We start from the raw sequence: 26085 nt of genomic DNA, 5'->3' as shown, positions 1-26085 counted from the left end.
TAGAAAAGACCTCGAATAGCCTCGAATATTGAAAAAGAAAGCCAAAGTTGGTGGCATCACAATTCCGGACTTCAAGCTCTATTACAAAGCTGTCATCATCAAGACAGCATGGCACAAAAACAGACACATAGATCAGTGGAACAGAATAGAGAGCCCAGAAATCAACCCTCAACTCTATGGTCAACTTATCTCCGACAAAGCAGGAAAGAATGTCCAATGGAAAAAAGACAGCCTCTTCAATAAATGGTGCTGGGAAAATTGGACAGCCACATGCAGAAAAATGAAATTGGACCACTTCCTTAAACCACACACGAAAATAGACTCCAAATGGATGAAGGACCTCAATGTGAGAAAGGAATCCATCAAAATCCTTGAGGAGAATGCAGGCAGCAACCTCTTCGACCTCAGCCGCAGCAACATCTTCCTAGGAACAACGGCAAAGGCAAGGGAAGCAAGGGCAAAAATGAACAATTGGGATTTCATCAAGATCAAAAGCTTTTGCACAGCAAAGGAAACAGTTCACAAAACCAAAAGACAACTGACAGAATGGGAGAAGATATTTGCAAACGACATATCAGATAAAGGGCTAGTATCCAAAATCTATAAGGAACTTAGCAAACTCAAAAATCCAATCAAGAAATGGGCGGAAGACATGAACAGACATTTCTGCAAAGAAGACATCCAGATGGCCAACAGACACATGAAAAAGTGCTCCACGTCACTCGGCATCAGGGAAATACAAATCAAAACCACAATGAGATATCACCTCACACCAGTCAGAAAGGCTAAAATTAACAAGTCAGGAAATGACAGATGCTGGCGAGGATGTGGAGAAAGGGGAACCCTCCTCCACTGTTGGTGGGAATGCAAGCTGGTGCAACCACTCTGGAAAACAGCATGGAGGTTCCTCAAAATGTTGAAAATAGAACTACCCTATGACCCAGCAATTGCACTACTGGGTATTTACCCTAAAGATACAAACATAGTGATCCGAAGGGGCACGTGTACCCGAATGTTTATAGCAGCAATGTCTACAATAGCCAGACTATGGAAAGAACCTAGATGTCCATCAACAGATGAATGGATCAAGAAGATGTGGTATATATACACAATGGAATACTATGCAGCCATCAAAAGAAATGAAATCTTGCCATTTGCGACGACGTGGATGGAACTAGAGCGTATCATGCTTAGTGAAATAAGTCAATCGGAGAAAGACAACTATCATATGATCTCCCTGATATGAGGACATGGAGAAGCAACATGGGGGGGTAGCGGGATAGGAGAAGAATAAATGAAACAAGATGGGATTGGGAGGGAGACAAACCATAAATGACTCTTAATCTCACAAAACAAACTGGGGGTTGCTGGGGGGAGGTGGGATTGGGAGAGGGGGAGCGGGCTATGGACATTGGGGAGGGGAGGCGAACCATAAGAGACTATGGACTCTGAAAAACTACCTGAGGGTTTTGAAGGGTCAGGGGTGGGAGGTTGGGGCAACCTGAGGGTTTTGAAGGGTCAGGGGTTGGAGGTTGGGGGAACAGGTGGTGGGTAATTGGGAGGGCACCTTTTGCATGGAGCACTGGGTGTTGTGCAAAAAGAATGAATACTGTTACGCTGAAAAAATAAATAAAATGGGAAAAAAAAAACATAAGGGCCTAGGGAATGGCAGGTACAATCTCCTGGCTCTGGGGCCAGCCGTCTGGGTGGCTGGTTGGAGGAAGGGACTCAGGGTGTCACACTGTGCAGTAGTATCCAGGGTGGTATACACATGTGGGTGGCATTGGGGGCAATGCATGTTTCCCCTAATCTAGGGGTTTTGTGCAGCACCATAGGGCACATTTCCTATCTGGAGGGCAGGGAGAGTCTTGGTGTGGCTATGGAATCCCAATCTTGAGGACTTCTGTTCCAGAAGTCAAGGGACGGAATTCTGAAAGCCCAAGATCAGTTTATGGTTAGGGTATAAGGCATGGATGCCCTATCTGCATATGCTGAGGTGATCTCTCCAGATTCCGAAGTTAGGGTGAGTGTCAGGCATTTGCTCAGACTAGAATGTGTGTCCTAGGGCCGCTGAATATGTGGGTGTCCTGCTGGAGCTTGGAGCGTACTAAAGCTTGGGGTCTTTGCACAGCTCCAAATAGCATGGTTTCCATCAAGAGGACAGGTGGTGTCCTGTTGTATTGCTCTAGGGTCCTCCAAATGCAGGGTTTCCAGAGCAGGGCTCTGGTTATGGATGCCTGAAAGGTCAGCCTAGGGTTAGGCTTAGGGCATGGGGCATGGGAAGTCCGATCTGCTGAATCTGATGCCAGCTACCTTGGTGCTGATTTGAGGTCGCTGCTCAGGTTTAGGGATGGAATGTATATTTGTGTCCAGGGTCGGCTTCTGCAACTTTGGATGGCTGGGGGTTATCGTGCAGCTTTCTCCTCATCTGGGGGTTGCATGCAGCTCTATAGGGCATGTTTTCCATCTGGAGGGAAGGCAGAATCTTGTGGTTTGGCTCCGGTGTTTCCTGTCTGGAGGGATTGTAGACCACGGCTGTGAGTATGGAAGTCTGTGAAGCCAATCTAGCAGTATGGCTAGGGCCTAGGAGATGGCAGGGCTAATCTACAGTTGCTGAGGAATGCTCCCTGGGATATGAGGTTAAAGTGAGAGTCAGGAGGTCACTGAGGCTGGAGTTTTTGTCCATGAGATCCATCGAATCTGGGAGTGGCCTCATGGGGAAATGGACTTTTATCCCACTCTGGGGTATTTGCATAGTTTAAAAATAGCTTGGTTTATTCTGAGGAATATGTCCTGTCCTGTTTTATGGCCCATGGCTCCCCATATGGAGGGATTCAAAGCAGGTCTTTGGCTATGGATGTCTAAATTCCAACCTAGGGTTAGGATTAGGTCTTAGTGGCATTGGAGGCCTTAGATCTTGGCTCTGCGTGGAGATACCCATGGGGCTGTGTTGAAAATGGGGCTCAGGCTAATGGCCACAGTGTGTGTTGGTGTCCCGGGTGACCAGCATTAATGGGTGTTGCCTCTGGGGCAAAGAGGGTTTTGCCCAACTTTGAGGGATTTTCACAACCCCAGAAAGCTTCTGGGGGGCAAGAGTAGTTCTGTTTGGTGGCTCCGGTGTCACCCATGGAAAGGGATTTTAGAGAAGAGCTCTGGAGATCAATGCCTGAAAATGCAACCTATTGATATGATTAGCGCCTAGGGGAATGGCCAGTCTGATCTGCTGACTCTGGTGCAAGCCTCGTGGGTGGTTTATTGGAGGTCAGGGCTTAGTTTGTGGGACAGAATGTGTTGTAGAGTCCAGGGCCAGCTTTGGAAAATGAGGGTGGCTTTGGGGTTTCATGCAACTTTCTCCTAATCTGTGGGTTGTGTGCAACTCCACAGGGCACGTTTCCCTTCTGGAGGACAGGAAAGTCCTGTGCTGTTGCTCCGGTGTACCCTCTCTGGAGGGCATGTGGGCCAGGACCTTTGGACGGAGGCCCAAGTACCAAGCCAAGTATGGCAGAACCAACGTGTGGACGCTGAGGCAAACTCCAGGGACTATGACGATAAGGCAAGTGTCAGGATGTTGCGCAGGCTGGAGTTTGTGTTGATTAGATCTGCTGAATATAGGTTAGGCTCATGGGGGCAAGGAAATTTCTCCAACTTTGGGGTTTTTGGTAGTTCCCAATAGCCTGGTCTAATCTGGGGGGTAGCTGCTGTGTTTTTTTTTTAGGAATCAAGGTTCCCCCATATGGAGGGATTCGAGAGTAGGGTTCTGGGTATGGATGCCTGAAAACCCAGCTTAGGTTTTGGATTTGTTCCTAGTGGCATGGCAGGCCTTAGATCCTGGCTCTGGGGCAAGCTACCCATGCCAATTTGTTGAAAATGTGGCTGAGGTTAAGGGTCCCAATGGGTGTTTGTGTCCAGGATGGCATATAAAAGTGGCCATGGCCTCAGACACAAGGTAGGTTTCTGCTATGTCTGAGGGCTTTACATAGCTCCAAAAACCAAAGTTTACCTCTGGTTGGCAGGAGAACTTCTGTTCTGTTTTTCAGGGGTCCCCCTTATAATGTGATTCAAGAAGAGGGCTCTGGGAATGGATGCCTGAAACCCCAACCTAGGGATAGGTTCAGGGCACAGGGACATGGCAGGTCTGATCTGGTGGGTCTTGGCCAGGTAATCCAGTGACTAATTGGAGGGCAGAAATCAAGTTTTGTCAGACTGCATAATAGTCTCCTGGGTGTGGAAAGAAAGCAGGGTGACATCAGGGGCCATGCACGTTTCCCCTAATCGAGGGATTTTGTGCAGCTACTTAGGGCACAGTTTACCTCTGGAGGGCAGGTAGAGTCCTGAGGGTTGGCTGCAGACTCCTCAGTCTGGATGCTTTGCATTCCAGGATTAAAGGGATGGAATTCTGAAAGTCCAAGCAAGTTTATGTTTAGGGTATAGGGCATGGATTCCTTATCTGCAGATGCTGAGGTGAGCTCTCCAGATTCTGAAGTTAGGGTGAGAATTAGGCAGTAGCTCATACCAGACTAGAATTTGTGTCCACTAGGCCCACAGAATGTGTGGGTGTCCACCTGGGGCCATGAAGTTATCTCCTGCTGGGTAATTTTTGCAGCTCCAAATAGAATGATTTCATTCCTAGTGAGAGTTGGAATCCTGTTGTATGGCTCAGGGGTCACCATATGGACAGATTCGAGAGCAGGGCCCTGAGATGGATGCCTGATAACCCAATGTAGTTTTAGCTGTGAGGACTAGGGCATAGTAGGTATGATCTGCTGTCTCCGGGGCCAGCTATGTGACTGGCTGACTGTAGATCGGGGCTCAAACTGATGGACAGATTGTGTATTAGTGTTGGGTTGGATTCTGTTATTCGGGGAGGCCTTATTGGCCATGCAGTTTTCTCCTAATTTGGGTGTTTCATGCAGCTCCATTGAGCACGGTTTCCTTCTATAGTGTAGGCACAGTCCCATGATGTTGCTCTGGTCTTCTCTATCTGGAGGGCTTGTGGGCAAGGAGCCTTTGGACGAAAGTTTGAAAACATGTCTGAGGGTTAGGGTCAGGGCTTAGGGCATGGTAGGCCCAATCTGGCAGAGGCTGAGTGAGCTTCCTTGGATCTGTGGTTAAGGCAAGTGATAGGAGGTCACTCATACTGGATTTTGTGTCCATGCCATCTGCCGAATGTGTGGGTGCCCTCATGGTTCTATGGAGTTTCTGCTGCTCTGGGGTTTTTATGTAGTTCCAAATAGTTTGGTATATTCTAGGCAATGGGTACTGTTCTGTTTTATGGTTCAGGGGTTCCCCATATGGAGGGGCTTGAGAGCAGTGCTCTGAGTATGGATGCCTGGAACCCAACCTACGTTTAGGGTTAGGTCATAAAGGTATGGCAGGGCTTATATTCTGGCTCTGAGAAGAGTTTCCCAAAGGACTTTGTTGAAAATGGGGCTCAGATTAAGAGTCACCATGGATTTTTGTGTCCTCCGTGGCCTGTAAAATTGGGCACAGTCTCAGGGGCAACACAGGTTTCATCCACCTCTGAGGGTTATACATACCTGTTAAAAGCAAGGTTTCCTTCTGGGGGGCAGGAGGTGTTTTTATGTTTTGTTTTGTTGTTTTTTGTTTGTTTGTTTTTGGCTCAGAGGTCCCCTGTGTGGAGGGATTCGAGAGCAGTGCTCTGGGTATGGATGCCTGAACTCTAAATTTGGGTTAGGATTAGGGCCAAGGGACCAAGGTGTTATGATCTGCTCGCTCTGGGGCTATCTGTTCCAGTGGCTGATTGGAGGATCGGATTTAGGTTGTGTCAGACACCATATTAGTGTCTTGGGTAGAATGTGAACATTTGGTGGCATTGGGGCCATGCACGTTTCCCCTGATTAAAGGGTTTTGTCCAACTCCTTAGAGCATGGTTTCCTTCTGGAAAACAAAGTGGGTCGTGTGGTGTGGCTCCAATATTGAGGGTTTGCATTCCAAGACTCAAGGGATAGAATTCTGAAAACTCAAGCTCAAGTATGGTTAGGGTGTAGGACATGTATCCCTGATCTGCAGATGCTGTGGTGAGCTCCCCAGATTCTGAAGGTAGGGTGGTGTCACATATTCCCTCAGACCAGACTAGAATTTGTGTCCATTAGGGTTGCCGAATATGTGTGTGGCCACCTGGTTCCATGGAGATTTTTCCTGCTCCATGGTTTTGGAACAGCTCCAAATAGTATGGTTTCATTCCGCGGGAGAGGTGGAGTTCTGTTTTATGGCTCAAGGGTCCTGATATGGAGGGATTTGACAGCGAGGCTCTGGGTATGGATGCCTGACAACACAGCCTAGGGTTAGCATTAAGGTCTAGGGGAATCCAGGTCTGATCTGCTGCCTCAGGGGCTAGCTCTGTGGGTGACTGACTCTAGGTCGGGGCTCAGGGTGAGGGACAGAATGTTTATTAGTGTCCATGTTTGGTTTCCGTCAATGGGGATGGCCTCGTTGGTCATGACAGTTTCTCCAAATCTGGGGGTTTGTGCGGGTTTATTGAGCACATTTTCCTTCTGGAGGGTAGGCAGAGTTTCAGGGTTTCCGTCTGGAGTTCTCTATCTGGAGGGCTTTTCTGTGAGGACTTCTGGCACAGAGTCTGAAAACCATGCTGTGGTTACGGCTAGGGCCTATAGCATGGCAGGACCAATCTACAGACGCTGAGTCGAGCCTCAGCAGGGATCTGAGGATAAAGTGTGTGTCACGAGGTCACTAAGGCTGGAGTTTGTGTCCATGCGATCCACCGAATGTGAGGGTGGCCTTGTGGGGCCATGGAGTTTTCTCTTGCTCTTTGGTGTTTGTGCAGTTCCAAATAGTTTAGTCTCTTCAGGGGGATAAATGCTGTCCTGTATTATGGCTCAGGGGTCACCCATATGGAAGGATTGGGTATCAGGGCTGTGGTATGAAAGCCAAAAATATCAACCTACATTGTGGGTTAGGCTCTAGTAGCCTGGGAGGCTTATATCCTGGCTCTGGTGTGAGTTACCCATGGGTCTGTGTTGAAAATGGGGCTAAGGCTTAGGGTGACAATGTGTGTTTGTGTGCAGAAGGGCCTGCAAGAGTACTCGTGGCCTCGGGCCACTGCAGGTTTCTTCTGATTCTGAGGGTTTTACATAGCTTCAGAAAGCAAGGTTTTATTCTGGGGGGTAGAAGGAGTTCTGTTTTGTGGCTGAGGGGTACACTGTGTGGAGGGAATCGAGAGGAGAGCTCTTGGTATGCATGCCTGAAACCCCAAACTCTTGTTGCGATTAGGTCCTAGGCTCATGGCAGACCCGATATGCTGGCTCTGGGGCCAGCTCTCCCAGTGACTGATTGGAGGACAGGACTCAGGTTGTATCAGATAGCGTTTTACTGTCCAGGGTGGAGAATGTATGTGGGCTGGTATGGGGTCCGTGCATATTTGCCCCGATTGAGTGGTGTTCTGCAACTCTATAGGGCATGGTTTCCTTCTACAGGGCAGGGAGAGTCCTGTGGGATGTCTCCAGAGTCCCCAGTATGGAGGGTTTGCATTCCAGGACTCAAGGGATGGAAATCTGAAAACCCAAGCTTGGTTAGGGTGTATTGCATGGCTTCCTGATCTTCAGTTGCTGAGTGGAGCTCTCCAGATTCTGAAGTTAGGACGAGTGCCAAATATTCTTTCAGACTAGTCTAGAAGTTGTGTCCACTAGGGCTGTCGAATGTGTGTTTGGCCTCCTTGAATCATGGCGGTTTCTCAGCTCTGGGGTTTTTGGGGAGCTAAAAATAGTTTTGTTTCATTTTGGGGAAAAGTGGAGTCCCGTTGTAAGTCTCAGGGGTTTCCATATCATGGGTTTCGAGAGCAGGGCTGTGGATATGCATGCCTGAAACCCCAAAATACAGTTAACATTAGGGACTAGAGGAACCCAGGCTTGATCTCCTGACTCTGATGCCAGCTACATAGGTGGCTGGCTGGAGGTCGGGCTCAGGCTGAAGGACAAAATGTGTATTAGTGTCCATGGTCGGGTTTGTCAATGAGGGTTGCCTTTTTGGCCACACAGTTTTCTCCTAATCTAGGGATTTTGTGCTGCTATGGTGAGCAGTTTTCTTCTGGAGGGTTGGCATAGTGCCATGGTGTCACTCTGGTGTTCTCTACCTGGAGAGCTTGTGGTCCAGAACTCTTGGAACCGAAGTCTGAAAACCCACGCTGTTGTTAGGGTTAGGGCCTAGGGCATGGCTGGACCAATTTACAGATGTTGAGGTGAGCTCCTGGGCATCTGAGGTTAAGGCAAGTGTCAGTAGGTCACTCAGGCTGGAATTCGTGTCCATGCATAACACTAAATGTGGGGATGGCCTCATGGGGCCAAGGAGTTTTCTCCCACTCTGGGGATTCTGTGCAGATCCAAAAAGTTTGGTCTATTCTCAGGACCAGGTGATGTCTTAAATAGTGGCTCAGGAGTCTCCATATAGAGGGATATGAGAGTAGGGTTCCAGGTATGGATGCCGAATGCCAACCTATGTTTAGCATTATGTCTTTCTGGCATGGTAGACCTTATATCCTGTCTTTGGGGTGAACTACCCATGAGGCTGTGTTGAAAAGCGGGCTCAGGCAAAGGGTCATAATGGCTGTTTGTATGAGTGAGGCCTGAAACATAGGACGTGGCCTCAGGGGCAACAAAGTGTTTTTTTTTTTTTTTTTTCCCAACTGTGATGGTTTTACATAGCTCCAAAAATCAAGGTTTCCTTCTTGGGGCAGGATGAGTTCTGTTTTGTGTGTAAGGGGTATCTTAGAGCCCTAAGGTGTAGAGGGATTCTAGAGGAGGTTTCTGGTTATGAATGCCTGAATCCACAACCTAGTGTTAGGATTGGGGCCTAGGGGCATAGCAGGCTCAATATACTGGCTCTATGCCCAGCTTCCAACAGGCCTTCATTGAAACCGGGAGTGAGGCTGAGGGTCACAATGTGGGTCTTGCCCAGGGGAGCCCTCAAATGTGGGCATGGATTTGGGCCATGCAGTTTACTTACTCCTACTCTGAGGGTTTTACACCCACACCAATAGCATTTCAACTCAACCCCCACGTTGCTCACAACAATGCCAGCACATCTAACCTACCATGTTCCTAGGTTCCAATATTAACCCTAGGTGGGTTTCCCAGGCATCCATGTGGAGGGCCCTGCTCTCGAATATTTCCGTATAGGGGAAAGTTGAGCCATCAAAGAGGATTCCCATGTCCTGCAGAAGAAAACCGCGCTGTTTAAACCTGCACACAACCACCAGAGTGGGAAAACCTCCATGGGCTCATGAGGACACCCCAAGTTACGTGACCATCATGGACAAAAACTCCAACATGAGTGAATGGTGGACACTTACCCTAACTTAAGATACAGGGATCTCGCCTCATTCTCTTCATTTGGGCCTGCCATGCCCTAGGACCTAAAGCTAAGCCTAGCTTGTGTTGATAGATTTATGTTCTAACACTCCTGGCCCACAAGCCCTCCAGATTGGGAATTCTGGAGCCACAACACAGCATGTTAACAGCCCACCAAGGGAAAAATTTCCCTATGGACCTACACAAAAACCTCAAAAGAGGATCAATATGCAAGGCCCTAGTGCATCCCAAAATCATAGGCCACCCTGTACACTAATGCTCTGTCTGACAAAGCCTGAGCCCCGACCTCCTGGCAGCCACACAGATAGATGGCTACCTATCCAGCAGATTGGACCTGCCATGGCCTTAGGCCATCATCACTACCCAACATGGGTATTCAGGCATCTGTCCCCAGACCATATCTCAAATTCCTGCACATGGTAGAACCCAGTGCACAAAACAGAACTCCTCCTTCCCCATGGCCTGAAACCTTAATGTTGGGATGGATGTGATATCCTTGGAGTAGGAGAAACTGTATAGTGTACGAAGCTATGCCCACTGTTCAGTGCCGTCCTGGGCACAAACGCTCATTTTGAACCTCATCCTGAGTCCAGTTTTGAAATAAGGACCAATCAGTAGATTGGTAGATAAATCAGTAGATAAATCAATAGATTTACCAAGAGCACGAATATTAGGCCTGCCATGCCCTTAGGCCCAAATACTAACACATGTTGCAGTTTCCAGGCACCCACACCCAGACACTGGATCTGGAATCCCTCCTTACATGGGACCCTCGAGACAGACAACAGGACACCTCCTTTCCCGCAGAATGACACAAAACTATTGAGAGCCAGACAAATCTCACAGAGAGGGAGATTCTTCCATGGCCCCATGAGGCCAATCCTGCATTCCACGGACATCCTAGATCCTAGACACAAAATCCAGAGACAAAAGCTTCAGTTAGCACCACACACTCGCCCTAATTTCAGATCCCAATTAGTTCCCCTCAGGGTCTGCAGATTGGGCCAGCTAAACCCTCCGCCCTAACGCTAACCCTAGATTCTGTTTTCAGACTAATGTCCCTGGAGCCCGAGTTCTCAAAAAGCCCAGGCTGGGGTCCCCAGAGACGCACCACAGGACTGTGCCATCCCTCCAGAAGGAAACCGTGCCCTTTATAGATATCAAAACACTCCAGATTAAGAGAAACCTGCAAGGTCCCCAAGGCCACAATAATTTCCTAGGCCACCCTGGACAAAAATGACCATTCTGACATACCCTGAGCACCTACCTCCAGGCAGACACCAAGGGAGAGGCACCACAGACTGATGATTGAACCTGACATGCCCCTAGGCTCTAATATGAAACCCAGCTTAGGTTTTCAGGCATCTGTCCCCAGAGGCCTGGTCTTGACTACCAACATATGGGGGATCCTTGAGCCCCAAAGAAGAACACGTCCTGACACAGCAATTTGGAGCTGTGTCAAACCTGAAAGGTAGGAGAATCCTGCATATCACCTGAGCCACTGCCACATTCCAAGGTCATCCTGGACATAAACCTGAATTGTGACCCATCAGCTTGAGACTCCATTTCAACTCAGCCCCCTTTTAGATTGTCCCAGAGCCAGGAGATCGAACCTACCATGTTCCAAGGCAATAATGGTAACGCTAGGTGGGGTTTCCAAGCATCCATATGTAGAGTCCTGCTATCAAAGCTTTCCATATGGGGAAGACTTGAGCCATCAAACAGGACTCACCTTGTACTGCTGAAGGAAACCTTGTTGTTTGGATCACCTCACAATCCCCAGAGTGGGAAAACCTCCATGGCATCGTGGGGCCAAGCCTACATTAGGGGCCCTCATTGACAAAATCTCCAGCCTGAGCGAATGTCTGACACTCCCCCTAACGTTAGATGCTGAAGATCTTGGTTCAGCCTCTGCAGATTTGTCCTACCGTGCCCTAGGCCCTAAACCTAACCCTAGCTTGTATTGTCCCACTTTCCATCTTCACATTCCTGGCCCCAAATCCCTCGAGATTGGGAATTCTGGAGCCACAAAGTAACACTATGCCTGCCCACCAGAAAGAAAAAGTGCCCTATGGGGCTGTCCCAAATCACCAGATGAGGGTACACCTCCATGGCCCTTGAAAGCACCCCAATTTCATAGCCCGACTTGGGCACTAATGCCCTGTTTGACACAGCTGAACCCAGACCTCCTGTCAGCCACCTGGATATCTGGCCGCCTATCCAGCAGATGGGACCTGCCATGGCTCTACGCGGGCATCTCTACCCAACCTTGCTTTTCAGGCATCTATAATCCGAAATTATCTCAATTCCCTGCATATGGGGGATCCTGATGCACAAAAGAGTACTCCTTCGTCCCCATGGCAGGAAAACTTGCTGTTGGGATGGGTGTATAACCCATGGATTAAGAGAAATCAGCATGGCCCATCAGGCCATGCCAACTCATGAGGGCTGACCTGGGCACATACACACATTTTGACCCTCAGTCTGAGCCTATTTTCAGTAAGGCTCCCTCGGGAGCTGGACTAAGAGCCCGCATATCGGACTTTCCTTAGTCCTAGGCCCAGATCCTAACACACAGTTTTGTTTTCCTGGCAAATGTACCCAGAGTCCATCTCTGGAATCCCTCTATTTGGGGGACCCCTGAGACAGAAAACAGGACTCTTCCCTTCCCCTAGAATGACACCAAACTATTGAGAGCCTGGTAGAATCCTCAGAGACAGAGAATCATCCATGGCCCCATGAGGGCACCCCTACACTGCTTCCAATCCTAGATACACAATCCAGAGACAACAGCCTAAGCTACAACCTCACACTTGCCCTAATATCGGATGCTGGAGAGCTACCATCAGGGTCTCTACATCAGACCTCCATAACCTTGGCCATAACCATAACCCGAGTTTGTATTTCCAGACTTCTGTTCCCAAAGCTCTGGGCAAACACACAATGCAGGCTGGGGCATCTGGATCCACACTGCAGGACTGTGCCTGCACTCCCGAAGGAAACTGTGCCATTTAAAGTTGCCAATTCCCTCCATATTAGGAGGAGAACCCTGCAAGGCCCCCAGAGCTTCCCCAATTTTTTACACTACCCTTGGCAAAATGCACAGTCTGAAACACCCTGATCACCTACCTCCAGGCAGACATGCAGGTAAATGGCCCTAGAGACAGATGATTGAACCTGATATGTCCCTAGGCCCTAATCTGAACCCTAGCTTAAGTTTTCAGGCATCTATACTCAGAGGCCTGGACTCAAATACCAACATAGGGGGTCCCTGAGCACAAAACAGGACACCCTCTGTCCCCAGAAGGGAACCTATTATGTGGATCTGTGTCAAAGCCTCAGGGCAGGAGAATCCTGCATGGCCCTTGACCACTGCAACATTCCAAGGTCTCCATGGACACAAACCCCTATTGTCACCCAAATGCATGAGACTCCATTTCAACTCATTCTCCTCAATTGCTTGCCCTGGAGGCACCAGACAGAAACTGCATTATTCCTAGGCATCAATGGGAATGTGAGGAAGTGTTTCCAAGCATACAACAATGAGTCCTGCTCTTGAATATTTCAGTATGGGGAATCATTGAGGCAACAAACAGAACTTTCCATATCCTACAGAAGGAATCCTTGTGCTTTGGAGGAGCTCACAAGCCCCAGAGTGGGAAAAGCTCTATAGCCTCATGAAGCTACTCCTCCATGAGGCAGCCATCATGGACACAACTTCCAGCCTGAGGGAACTTCTGACACTCGCCATTACTTCAGATGCTGGAGATCTTGATTCAGCCTCTGCAGATTGGTCCTGCCATGATCTAGGCCGTAAACCTAACAGTAGCTTGTGTTTTCAGACTTCTGTCCTCACACTTCTGCCCCTCAAGACCTCCAGATTGGAAATTCTGAAGGCATAACACAGCACTCAGCATGCCCCCCAGAAGTAAAAAGTGGCCTATGGGGCTGCACGAACACCCAAATTAGGATCAACCTGCACAGTCCACAATGGAAACGCAATTTCATAGGCCGCTCTGTGCATTAAGGCTCTTTCTGACAGCCTGAATCCAGAACTCCCGTCAGTCACCCAGTTAGCTGAACACATATCCAGCAGATCAGAACTTCCAAGGCCCTCGGCCGTCATCTCTACACAACCTGGGTTTTCAGACATCTTTTCCCAGAACTTATCTCAAATTACTGCACCTGGGTGAACCCGATGCACAGAATAGAACTCCTCTTTTCCCATTTCAAGAAACCTTGCTGTCAGGATGCTGATGGGTGTCAAAGTAAAATACTCAGAGTAGGATAAATCTGCATGGCCTATGAGGCAATGCCCAAGCTTGGGGGTCACCTTGGGCACAAACATGCATTGTGACTCTCAGTGTGAGGCCTGTTATCCAATAAGGCCTCTGAGATGCTCGACCAAGAACTCACATATGAGGCTGGATATGACCCTAGGTCCCAATCCTAACCAAAGGTGGGGGTTTAAGGTCGCCTGTACCTGGGGCTCTGCTCTGGAAACACTCTTTTGGAGGGACCCTGAGACAGAAAAACAGGACTCCTCCCTTCCCACAGCATGACTCCAAACGATTGGGAGCCAGGCCAAATCCCCAGAGAGGGAGAATCATTCACGGCCCATGAGGCCACCCCTCCATTCCATGGCCATCCTACACAAAATCCATAGAAAAAAGCCTGAGCTATTGCCTCATACTCGCCCTTATTTTCTATCCAGAGGAGCTCCCCTCACGGTCTGTGGATACAGCATGCCATGCCTTCAGCTCGATACCTAAGCCTAGGTTGTGTTTTCAGATTTCTGTTCCCAAAGCCCTGGCCCACACACCCTCCAGGCTGGGGCATCTGGAGCCACTCCGCAGCACTATGTCTGCTCTCTCAATGGAAACTGTGCCCATTGCATTGATCACAACCCTACAGATTAGGAGAAACCTACAAGGCCCTGGAGCCCATCCAAATTGTGTAGTCCATCCTGGACAAAAAGACATTTCTGACGCAACCTAAGCAACTGCCTCATTGAGACACACAGACAGATGTACACTGAGACAGAAGATTGAACCAGACATGAACCTTGGCCCTAATCTGAACCCTAGCTTAGGTTTGCATGCATTTCGCCTTAGTATTCTGGTTTCGTATACCAGAATATGGGGGTTTCCTGAGGTAAAAAACAGAACACCCCCTTTTTTTTTTCACTTTTTAGGAAATTCTTTACTGAAAGAACTTAAGCCAGCCCCAGTGCCATCCCACATTATTTCTTTTTCTTTTTTTTAAACATACATCACTTTATTTTTTTTCTTTTCAGCATAACAGTGTTCATTGTTTTTGCACCACACCCAGTGCTCCATGCAACACGTGCCCTCACTAATACCCACCACCTTGTTCCCACAACCTCCCACCCCCACCCCTTCTAGACCCCCAGGTTGTTTTTCAGAGTCCATAGTCTCTCGTGGTTCACCTCCCCTTCCAATTTCCCTCAATTCCCTTCTCCTCTCCATCTCCCCATGTCCTCCATGTTATTTGTTATGCTCCACAAATGAGTGAAACCATATGATAATTGACTCTCTCTGCTTGACTTATTTCACTCAGCAGAACACCACTTGTTTCCACATGGGAACCTTGCCCTGGGGAAATGGGTAAAACCCTCTTGGTAGGAGAATCCTGCAGGGCCCCCGAGACACCGCCACATTCCAGGGTCTCCATGGACACAAACCCGCATTATGACCCATCAGCATGAGAGTTCATTTCAACTCAGTCCCCTCGGTTGCTTGCCCCAGAGCCAGCAGATCAAATCTGCCTTATCCGTAAGAGCCAATGGAAATGCAAAGTGAGTCCTCCATCCTTAGAGGCATGCTCCCGAATCTTTCCCTATAAAGTACCCTTGAGCCATTCAAGAGAACTCTCCTGTCCTGCAGAAGGAAAGCTTGGTGTTTGGAGCAGCTCACAACCCCAAGTGTGGGAAAACCTCCACAGCCTCATGAGGGCACCCCTCCATTCAGGGCCAACATGGTAGTAAACTCCAGCCTGAGCTAACGTCTGATACTTGCCCTTAATTCAGATGATTCAGATCTGGATTCAGCCTTTGCAGAGTGGGCCTTCTGTCACCTCGGCCAAACTGTAACCCTATCATCTGTTTTCAGACTTCCATCCTCACACTCCTGGCCCACAAGGCCTCCAGATTGGAAATTCTTGAGCCACAATCCAGCACTCTGCTTGCACACCAGAAGAACAAAGTGCCCTATGGGTCTGCCCAGAAATCACAAATGAGGATCAACCTGCAGGGCCCTTGACTGCACCCCGTTTCGTACGACACTCTGTGCACTAATGCTCTGTCTGACACAGTTTGAGCCAAGACCTCTTGTCTTACACCCAGACAGGTGGCTGCATATCTCTCAGATTGGACCCGCCACGGCCCTCTGCTGTCATCTCTTCCCAATCTGGGTTTTCAGGCACCTGTCCCTAGACCTTCTGTCAACTCCCTGCACATGGGTGAACCTGATGTAGAAAATAGAACTCCTCCTTCCCCATGGCAAGAAACCTTGCTGTTGGGTGGGGGTCAAAGTTCAAACCCTCAGAGTAGGAAAATCCTGCATGGCCCATGAGGCCTCGCCCAAGCTTCAGTGCCTCCCTGGGCACAAACAGGCATTGTGACCCTCAGCCTGAGCCCCGTTTTTATATAAGGCCTCACAGTAGCTGGACCAATAGCCTGTATATTGTGCTTGCCATGCCACTAGGCCCCAATCCTAACCAAAATTGGGGTTTTCTAGTTGCCCGTACCTGGGGCTCTGCTCTGGAATTCTATGGAGGGACCCCTGAGACAGAAAACAGGACTCCTGTCTTCCCACACAATGACCCCAAACTATTGGGAGCCAGCTAATTCCCCAGAGAGGGAGAATAGTCCTGGGCCCACGAGGCTACCCAGACATTCCGTGGCCATCCTATTCACCAAATCAAGAGACAAAAGCCTGAGTTACCACGTCACACTCACCCTGATTTCATATCCTGAGGAACTCACCTCGCAGACTGTAGATGGAGCATGCCATACCCTCGACCTGAAACGTACCCCGAGTTTTTGTTTTCAGACTTCTGTCCCTACAGCCCTGGACCATACACCCTGCAGAGCAGGGCCTCTGGTGCCACACCTCAGGGCTGTGCCTGCCCTCTGGAAGGAAACTGGTCTCTCGTGGATTCTACCCAGTCCGCAATAGTTTGGTGTCATTCGGAGGGAAGGGAGGAGTCATGTTTTCCGTTTCAGGAGTCCCTCAAATACAGAAATTCCAGAGCAGGGCTCAGGGTACCATCTCCTGGAAAACCCCACCTTGGCATAGAATTTCCACCTTGGGGCATGGCCAGCCTGATAAGCGGACTCTGGTCCAGCCCCCGAGGGATCTTATTTGAGAATGGGGCTCAGGCTGAGGGTCATAATGTGTGTTGGTGCCCAAGGCGGCCTTCCAGAGGGGGCGTGTCCTCATAGGCCACGCAGGTTTCATCAATTCAGTTGGTTTGACACACACCCCAACAGCAAAGTTTCCTGCCAGGGGAAGGAGTTCTGTTTTGTGCATCAGGTTCCCCCACATGAAGGTATTTGACATAAAGTCTGGGACAGATGCCTGAAAATCCAGGATGGATAGAAATGATGACCTGGGGCACTGGCAGTTCTGATCTGCTGGTTATGCGGCCCACTGTCTGAGTTGCTGATGGGATGTCTGATCTTAGGCTGTGTCAGACAGAGCATTAGTGCAGAGGGAGGTCTATGAAATTGGGGTGTTGTCGAGGCCCATGTGGGTGGACCCTCATATGTGATTTCTGGGTATCTCCATAGGGTACTTTGCCTAGTTATGGTGGGCAGGCAGAGTGCTGTTTGTGGCTCCAGAATTCCAAATCCAGAGGGTTTGTGGGCCCAGAGTGTGAGGACAGAAGACTGAAAACACAAGCTAGTGTTAGGTTTAGGGCCTAGGGCCCAGTAGGCTCAATCTACAGTGACTGCATGAAGATATCCAGCATCTGAAGTAAGGGCGAGTGTGAGACGTTCGCTCATGCTGGAGTGTGTGTCCATGATGGCTGCCTAATGGAGGGGTGGCCTCATGAGGCCATGGAGGTTTTCCCACACTGAGCATTATGAGCTGCTCTGAACAGCATGGTTTTCTTCTGCAGGACAGGCATGTCCCCTTTTATGATCAACTGCCCCCCTTGGGAAAGATTGGAGAGGAGACTCTATATGGATGTCTGGAAACCCCTCCTGGCGGTACCAGAGGCTCCAACGAACAAGGCAGTTTCATCTGCTGGTTCTGGAGCAGGATAGCCAGAGGAGTGTGCTTAAATGGAGTCTCATGCTGATGGGTTACAATGTGGGTTTGTGTCCAGAGAGACCTTGGAACGTGGTGGTGGCTCTTGGGCCATGCAGGATTCTCCTGTCCTGAGGGTTTGAAACAGCTCAGAATAGCAAGGTTCCCTTCTGGTAACAGGAGGTGTTCTGTTCTGGCCCTCAGCAACCCCAGTTTGTTGGTATCTGAGACCAGGCCTCTGCCGACAGATGCCTGAAAACCCAAGCCACAGTTCAGTTTAGGGCCGAGGGTCATGTCAGCGTCAACCTTCTGACTGTGGGGCCATCTACCTGGGTGTCTGACTGGAGGTTGTTGCCTGGGGTGTGTCACACTGCACGTTTTTGTCAAGGGTGTCCTGTGGAACAGGGGCGACCTCGGGGTCCTTGCAGGGTTCTCCTAATCTATAGGGTTTTGGTGACTGTAAAGGGAAGAGTTTCCTTTGGGTGGGCAGGAATAGTCCTGCGTGGTGGCTCCGGAACCCAGGCTGGACAGTGTGTGGGCCAGGACTCTGGGGACAGAAGTCTGAAAACACAAAGTTGGGTTAGGGTTAGGGCCAACAGTAGGGTAGGGCAGATCAGTAGACACCAAGGGGAGCTGCTCGCAGTCTGAAATGCAGACGAGTGTGAGGTGGTAGCAGAGTCTTTTATCTCTGGATTTTGTATCTAGTATGGCTGCAGAATGTAGAAGCAGCCTCCTGGGCCCATGAAAGATTCTTCCTCTAGAGGATTCTGCCCAGCCCCCAATAGCTTGTTGTCATTCTGGGGGAAGTGAGGAGTCATGTTTTCTGTCTCAGGGTTCCCCCAAAACAGGGATTCCAGAGAAGGTCTCTGGGTACTGTACCCTGGAAAACCCAACTTGGCTTAGGATTTCATCATAGGGGCATGGACAGCCCAAAATGCGGTCTCTGGGTCCAGCCCCTGATGGGTATTATTTGTGAACAGGCCTCACGCTGAGGGTCACAATGCATGTTGGTGCCCAAGGCGGCCCTCCAGAGTGGGCGTGGCCTCATAGGCCCTGCAGGTTTCACCAACACAGAGGGTTTGACACATACCTCAACAGCAAGGTTTCCTGCCATGGGGAAGGAGGAATTCTGATTTGTTCATCAGATTCCCCCACATGAAGGGGTTTGGCATAACATCTGGGGACAGATGCCTGAAACCAAGGTTGGGTAGAGATGATGGCCTAGGGTGCTGTCAGTTCTAAGCTGATAGAAATGTGGCTTGCTGTCTAGGGTGCTGACTGGTTGTCTGGGCTCAGACTGTGACAGACAGAGCATTAGTGCACAGGGTGGCCTATGAAATTGGGGTGCCATCGAGGACTGTGCGGGTGGATCCTCATGTGTGTTTTCTGGGCAGCCCCATATGGCACTTTGTCCTTATAATGGTGGGCAGGCAGAGTGCTGCATTGTGGCTCCTGAATTCCAAAACCGGAGGGCTTGTGGGTCAAGAGTGTGAGGACAGAAGTCTGAAAACAGAAGCTCGTGTTAGGTTCAGGGCCTAGGGTATGGCAGGCTCAATCTGCAGAGGCTGAGTCAAGATCTCCAGCATCTGAAGTAAGCGCGAGGGTGAGACAATCCAATCCCTCAGGCTGGAGTTTCTGTCCATGATGGCTGCCTAATGGAGGAGTGGCCTCATGAGGCCATGGAGGTTTTCCTGCACTGAGGGCTGTGAGATGCTCTGAACAACATGGTTTTCTTCTGCAGGACAAGCGGTGTCCTATTTGATGACCAATTGTCCCCCATAGGGAAATAATCAAAAGTACGTTCTACACATGGATGCCTGGAATCCACACCTGGAGAACCAGCTGGCGCCTACGAACAAGGCAGGTTCAATATGCTGTCTCTGGGGCAGGCTAGCCAGGAGAATGTGTTGAAATGGAGACTCATGCTGATGGGTCACAATGCGGGTTTGTGTCCAGGGAGACGTTGGAATGTGGCGGTGGCTCTGGAGCCATGCAGGATTCTCCTGCCCTGAGGGTTTGACACAGCTCCAAATAGCAAAGTTCCCTTCTAGGAACAGGAGGTGTTCTGTTCTGGGTCCCAGTAGCTCTCATCTGTTGGTATCTGAGCCCGTGCCTCTGGGGACAGATGACTGAAAACCTAAGCTATGGTTCTGATTATGGCCTAGGAACATGTTGGAGTCAATCTTCTCACTGTGGGGCCATCTACCTGGGTGTCTGACTGGAGGTTGATACCCAGGGTGTGTCAGACTGTGCATTGTTGTCTAGGGATTCCTATCAACCTTGGAATGTGACAGTGGTTCTGGGGCCATGCAAGAATCTCTTACCCTGAGGGTTTGATACCTCTTTTCTGGGTCTCAGCAGTCCCCATCTGTTGGTATCTGAGATCAGGGCTCTGTGGACAGATGACTGAAACCTAAGCTACCATTCCAATTATGGCCTAGGGGGCATATCAGTGTCAACCTTCTGACTGTGGGGCCAACTACCTGGGTGTCTGACTGGAAGTTGATGCCCGGGGTGTGTCAGACTGCACACAGTTGTCCAGGGCTTCCTACCAAACTTGGGTAGCCTCAGGGTCCTTGCAGGTTTCTCCTAATCTATAGGGTTTTGGCGACAGTAAAGGGCACAATTTCTTTTGGGCGCACAGGCACAGTCCTGCATTAAGGATCTGGAGGCTCCACCTGAACGGTAGGTGGGCCAGGGCTCTGGGGACAGACGTCTGAACTCACAAAATCGGGTTAGGTTTAGGGCTGACAGTAGGGCAGGCCCGATCTGCAGACCCTGAGTGGGGATCCTCAGAATCTGATATGAGGGCAAGTTTGAGCAGGTTGCTGAGCCATTTGCCTCTGGATTTTGTATCTAGCATGGCCATGGAATGTAGGGCTGGCCTCCTGGGGACATGTAAGATTCTTCCTCTTGGGGATTCTGCCTAGACCCCAAAATTTTGGTGTCATTCTGGGGAAAGGTAGGAGTCATGTTTACTGTCTCAGGGGTTCCCCCAAAACAGGGATTGCAGAGCAGAGCTCTGGGCACAGTCCCCTGGAAAATCCCACCTTAGGTTAGGGTTTTGGCCTAGGGGCATGTCCAGCCAGATATGAGGGCTCTGGTCCAGCCACCGAGGGATCTTTCTTGAGAACAGTGCTCAGGCTGAGGGTCACAATGCGTGTTGGAGCCCAAGGCGGCTCTCTAGGGTAGGGGTGGCCTTGTAGGCCATGCAGGTTTCACCAACTCTTAGTGTTTTACACAATCCCAGTAGCAAGGTTTCCTGCTGGTTTCAGGAGGACTTCATTTGAAGTCTATGTTCTCCCATATGCAAGTATTTGGGACCAGGCCTCTGGGGACACACCTAGAAACCCAGGCTGGGTAGAGATGATGGCCTAGGGGCATGAGAGGTCCGTTCTGGTGGATTGGCGGCCAGCTACCTGGGTGACTGACAGGAATGTCGGGGCTCAGACTGTAGCAGACAGAACATTAGTGCACAGTGCAGCCTGTGAAATGGCGGTGCCCTCCAGGCCGTGCAGGTTGACCCTCACTTTTGCCTCCCGAAAGGCAGGCAGAATGCTGTGTTGGGGCTCACGAATTCTAAATGTGGAGGGCTTGTGCACCAGGGATGGGGAGATGGAAGACTGAAAACACAAGTCCAGGTTAGGGTTAGGGCCTCGGGCACAGCAGGCCCAATCTGCAGAGGCTGAGTCGAGTTCCCTGGCATCTGAAAGAAGGGCAAGTGTCAGACATCCAGTCAGGCTGGAGATTGTGTCCATGAGGACCGACTGATGTAGGGGTGGCCTCATGAGGACATGGAGGTTTTCCCAATCTGGAGGTTGGGCGCAGCTCCAAACAGCAAGGTTTTTTTCTTCGGGACATGGGGTGTGCTGTTTGATGGTTCAAGGGAACCCCATATGGAAGGATTTGAGAGCATAGTCTATGTGTGGATGCCTGAAAATCCCACCTAGGTGAAACACTTGAGCCAAGGGAGAAGGCATGTCCTCTCTGCTGTGTCTGGGTTGAGCTACCCAGGGGGCTGAGGTGAAGAGGAGTCTCACAATGAGGGTCACAATGCAGATTTTTGTCCAGAGAGACCTTCAAACGTGGCAGTGTCCTCACGGCCCAAGCAGGATTCTACTACCCTGAGGATTTCGGCACATGTCCAAATAGCAAGGTTTCCTTCTGGGGACAGGAGATGTTGTGTTCTGTGGCTCAGAGATCCCCCAAATTTTGGTATTGTTATACAGACCTCAGGGGACACATGCCTGAAAACCTAAACTGGGGAACAGAGGAGTGCTGAGGGGCATGTCCAGTTCAATCTTCTCACTCTGGGGCCATCTACATTGGTGTCTGATGGGAAGTAGTTGAGCAACATGTGTCAGACTGCGTATTATTGTCCAGGGCATCCTATGCCTTTGGGATGGCCTCAGGGGCCTTGCAAGTTTCTCCTTTTCTTGAGGTTTCTTGTAGCTCTAAAGGGCCAAGCTTCCTTGTGGAGGGTAGGCACAGTCCTGTGGTGTGGGTATGGAATGGCGAGTCTGGAGGCATGTTGGGGAGGACTCTGGAGACAGAAGTCTTAAAACACCAACTGGGGTTAGGATTAGGGCCGAGGGTATGGAAGGCCCAATCTGCATATCCTGAGGAAGCTCTTTGGGATTGGACATGAGCGTGAGTATGAGGCAGAATCTCAGGCTTTTGCCTGTGGTGCTTGTGTCTAGAATGGCCAAGGAATTTAGGGGTGGTCTCATGGGCAAAGGGAGATCTTCCCACTGGGGTTTTGCACTGCTCCAAATTGCATGTTGGCATTGTTTGGGAAATGAGGAATCCTGTTTTATGATTCAGAGGTCCCCATGAGGTGGGATTTGAGAGCGGGGCTTCTTGTATGGGTGCCTGGGAACCCAACCTTCTGATACAATTTGGGCCTAAGGTAATGGCAGGCCTTTATGGCAGCCACCTATGATGGTGGCTCTAAAATGGCCACAAAATGTAGGCGTGCCCTCATAGACCGTGAGAGATTGTGTCTCTTTGGGGATATAGCACTGCTCCAAATTGCATGTTGTCATTGTTGGGGAAAGGAGGAATTCTGTTTTATCAATCAGGGCTCCCTATAAGGAGGTATTCGAGAGTAGAGCTCTGTGGATGGGTGCCTGGAAACCCACCCTTGGGATAGCATTTGGGCCTGGGTTATGCCAGTCCTCATAGGCTGGATCTAGGTCAAGGAACTGAGAGCACTTAGTTGAAAACGTGGCTCAGGCTGAGGGTCACAGTGCGGGTTTGTGCCCAGGGCGCCCCTCAACAGTGGGCGTGGCCATATGGACCATGCTGGTTTCTCCTATTCTGAGTGTTTTACACACATCCCAATAGCAAGGATTCATGCTGAGGGCAGAGGGACTTGATTTTGTAGATGGTGTTCCCTCAAATGTAGGGATTTGAGATCAGTCCTCTGGGGAAATGCCGAAACCCATGTTGGATAGAGATGATGTCTTAGGGTCATGGCAGTTGTGATCTCTTGGATAGGCGGCCAGTTACTTGGTGGCTGAGAGGAGGTCAGGGCTCAGGCTGTGTCAGACAGAGCAATAGTACACATTGCAGCCTATGATATTGGGGTGCCCTCACAGGCCATGAAGTTTGATCCTAATGTGGGGATTCTGGTCAGACCCATAGGGCATTTCTTCTCTCTGGTGTGCAGGCAGAATGCTGCCTAGTGGTTCCAGAATTCCCCATCTGGAGGGCATGTGGGCCAGAAGTGTGATGACCGAAATATAAAACACAAGCTAGGGTTAGGTACAGTGCTGAGGCCATGGCAGTCCCAATGTACAGTGGCTGATTTGAGATCTCCAGCACCTGAGTAAGGGCGAGTGTCAGACGTTTGATCACGCTGGAATTTATGTCCATGATGGCTGACGAATAGAGGGGATCCTCAAGAGGCCATGGAGGTTTTCCCACGTTGGGGATTTTGAGCTGCTCCAAACAGCAAGGTGTCCTTCTGCTGGACAGGGTGAGTCCAGTTGAATGGCTCCAGGGTCCCCCATATGGAAAGATTGGATAGCAGAGCTTTCTGTATGGATGCTTGCAAAGCCCCCATCAGATTAGCATGGCATCTGAGGAACAATGCAAGTTCTGTCTGTTGCTTCAGGGGCGAAGTGCGAAGGGGGCTGAGTTGACAGGTTTTCTCATGCTAATGGGTCACAACGCTTATTTGTGTCCAGGGATATCTTGGAATGTGGTGATGGCTCAGGGGCCATGCAGGATTCTCCTACCCTGAGGGTTGGACCCAGCTCTCAAGAGCAAGGATTCCTTCTGTTGACAGGGGGTGTGCTGGTTTGTTGATCAGGGGCCACAAGTTGGATGATATGTTGGTATTACAGAAAAGGCCTCTAGGGACAGATGCTTGAAAACATCAGCTAGGGTTCTGATGAAGTCCTAGGGGCATGTCATGTTCAATCTTTGCACTCAGAGCCATTGACCCGGTTGTATGCCTGGAGTTACGTGCTTAGGGTGAGTCAGACTGCATTTTTGTCCAGAGTGGCCTAAGAAACTAGGGTAGGCTCAGGGATCTTGCAGGTTTCTCCTAATCTGGAGAGTTTGGGCAAATTTTATGTGCAGAGTTTCTGGAGGGTAGGCACAATCCTGCAGTGTGAATCCAGAGGCCCCATCTTTTAGGGCATGTGGGCCAGGACTTTGGGGACAGAGGTCTGCAAACACAATCTTGGCTTAGGGTTCTGGGCGAGGTGATCACAGTCCCAATCTCCCCACTCTGAGGGGAGCCCTCGGGATCAGAAATTAGGGTGACTGGGAGGCAGTAGCATAGGCTTTAATGTCTGGATGGTGTGTCCAGAAAAGCTTCTGAATGCAGGGGTGACCTCACAGGGCCATGGGAGATTTTTCCTCTCTGGGGATTCTGCCCAGTTCTCAATAGTTTGGTGTCTTTTTGAGGGAAAGGAAGAGTGCTGTTTTCTGTCTTGGGGTCACCCAAAAACAGGGATTCCAGAGATGGGCTCTGGTTCCAGGCACCTGGAAAACACCACCAAGGTTTAGGATTTGGGCCTAGGGGCGTGGCAGTTGCGGTATGCGGGCTCCTGGTCCAGGTACCGAAGGTGCCTATTTGAAAGCGGATTCAGCCAAGGGTCACAACGCCTGTTTGTGCCCAGGGAGGCCCTCCTGACTGGGCGTGGTCTCATTGGCCATGCAGCTGGCTCCCACTCTGATGCTTGGACACCCATCCCAACAACAAGGTTTGCTGCCTTAGGGAAGGAGGAGTACTCTTTTGTGCTTCAGGATCCCCCCATAGGCAGCGATTTAAGTTAAGGCCTGGGAACAGATGCCTGAATACCCAGGTTGGGTAGAGATGACAGCCTCGGGCCATGGCAGGTCCCACCTCCTGTATATAGGGACCACTATCTGGGTGACTGACAGGATATTGTGGCTCAGGCTGTGTCACACAGAGCATTAGTGCACAGGAAGCTGTCTGATATTGCGATGCCCTCGAGGGCCATGCAGGTTGATCCTCATGTGCAGTTTCTGTGCAGACCCATAGGGCATTTCTTCTCCAGGCAGAATGCTCCCTTGTGGCTCCAGAATTCTCAACCTGGAGAGCTTGTGGGCCAGGAGCGAGAAGACGTTGTAAGGACTTACTTAATGAGAGGGAGCCATTTTGTTGTTTATGCAGTTAACTTAGATTGACACTATGCAGTAAACTTAGATTGACTCTGACCCTCCCAGAGGAACTTACTTGCAACGCCCAGATACAAGGGCGGGTCAGGCCAGGTAGAGACAGCCAATCAGTGGGGTGTGCATATATCTACTAGGGTGAATTGTAATTCAATTGGCCACCCGTGTGTGTCCTAACATGACTGTGCAGTTTTCTCAGTGTATTGCAATCTCATTGGCCACCTGTGTAAAGCCTGGCTAAATTACCTCTATAAAAGTTAGTCTGTGAGGCCAGGAGGGGTATTCTCTTTGTAGGAAACAGCCCCGACTGGTCGGTTTCATTCTTTATGCTTGGCATGAAATAAAGCTTTGCTTGACCTTCGCTTTGTATCAGTCTCACTCCTTTGATGATGGACCCTAATATTGCGGGCTTGTCCAGGATCAAACGATGAGAACTGAGCCAGCATCAGAATTTCTGGGAAAAGCCTCTGGAGGTAAGATCACGGGATCCTGTCTACTTGTGGTTCTCCAAGGTATGGCCCACCAGGGAGAAGCTGGACACAGCCATGCACCCCTGAGCTAGAGTGGATGTGGGGACACCCCTTCCCTCCACTCGTAGATCGCCAGGGTGTTAAAGATACCTAGGCGGTCAGGGGGTTAGAGTCCCCCACCATTTCGGGGGGGGTAGATTCCCCCTAAGTGGTCACCAGGCAGTTCGTTGTCCTCCAAGGAAACCAGTGGGTTCGAGTCCCCCTAGAAAATTCCCACTGGTGGCAGGATTGCTGGGCCTGCAGTTGTCTTTGTCATGCCTTTTTGTTCTCTGCTGTGTTGTT

This window comes from Meles meles, chromosome 16 (assembly GCF_922984935.1).
Source record: "Meles meles chromosome 16, mMelMel3.1 paternal haplotype, whole genome shotgun sequence".
Lineage (NCBI taxonomy): Eukaryota > Metazoa > Chordata > Mammalia > Carnivora > Mustelidae > Meles > Meles meles.
Note: the sequence above shows the minus strand (reverse complement) of the source record.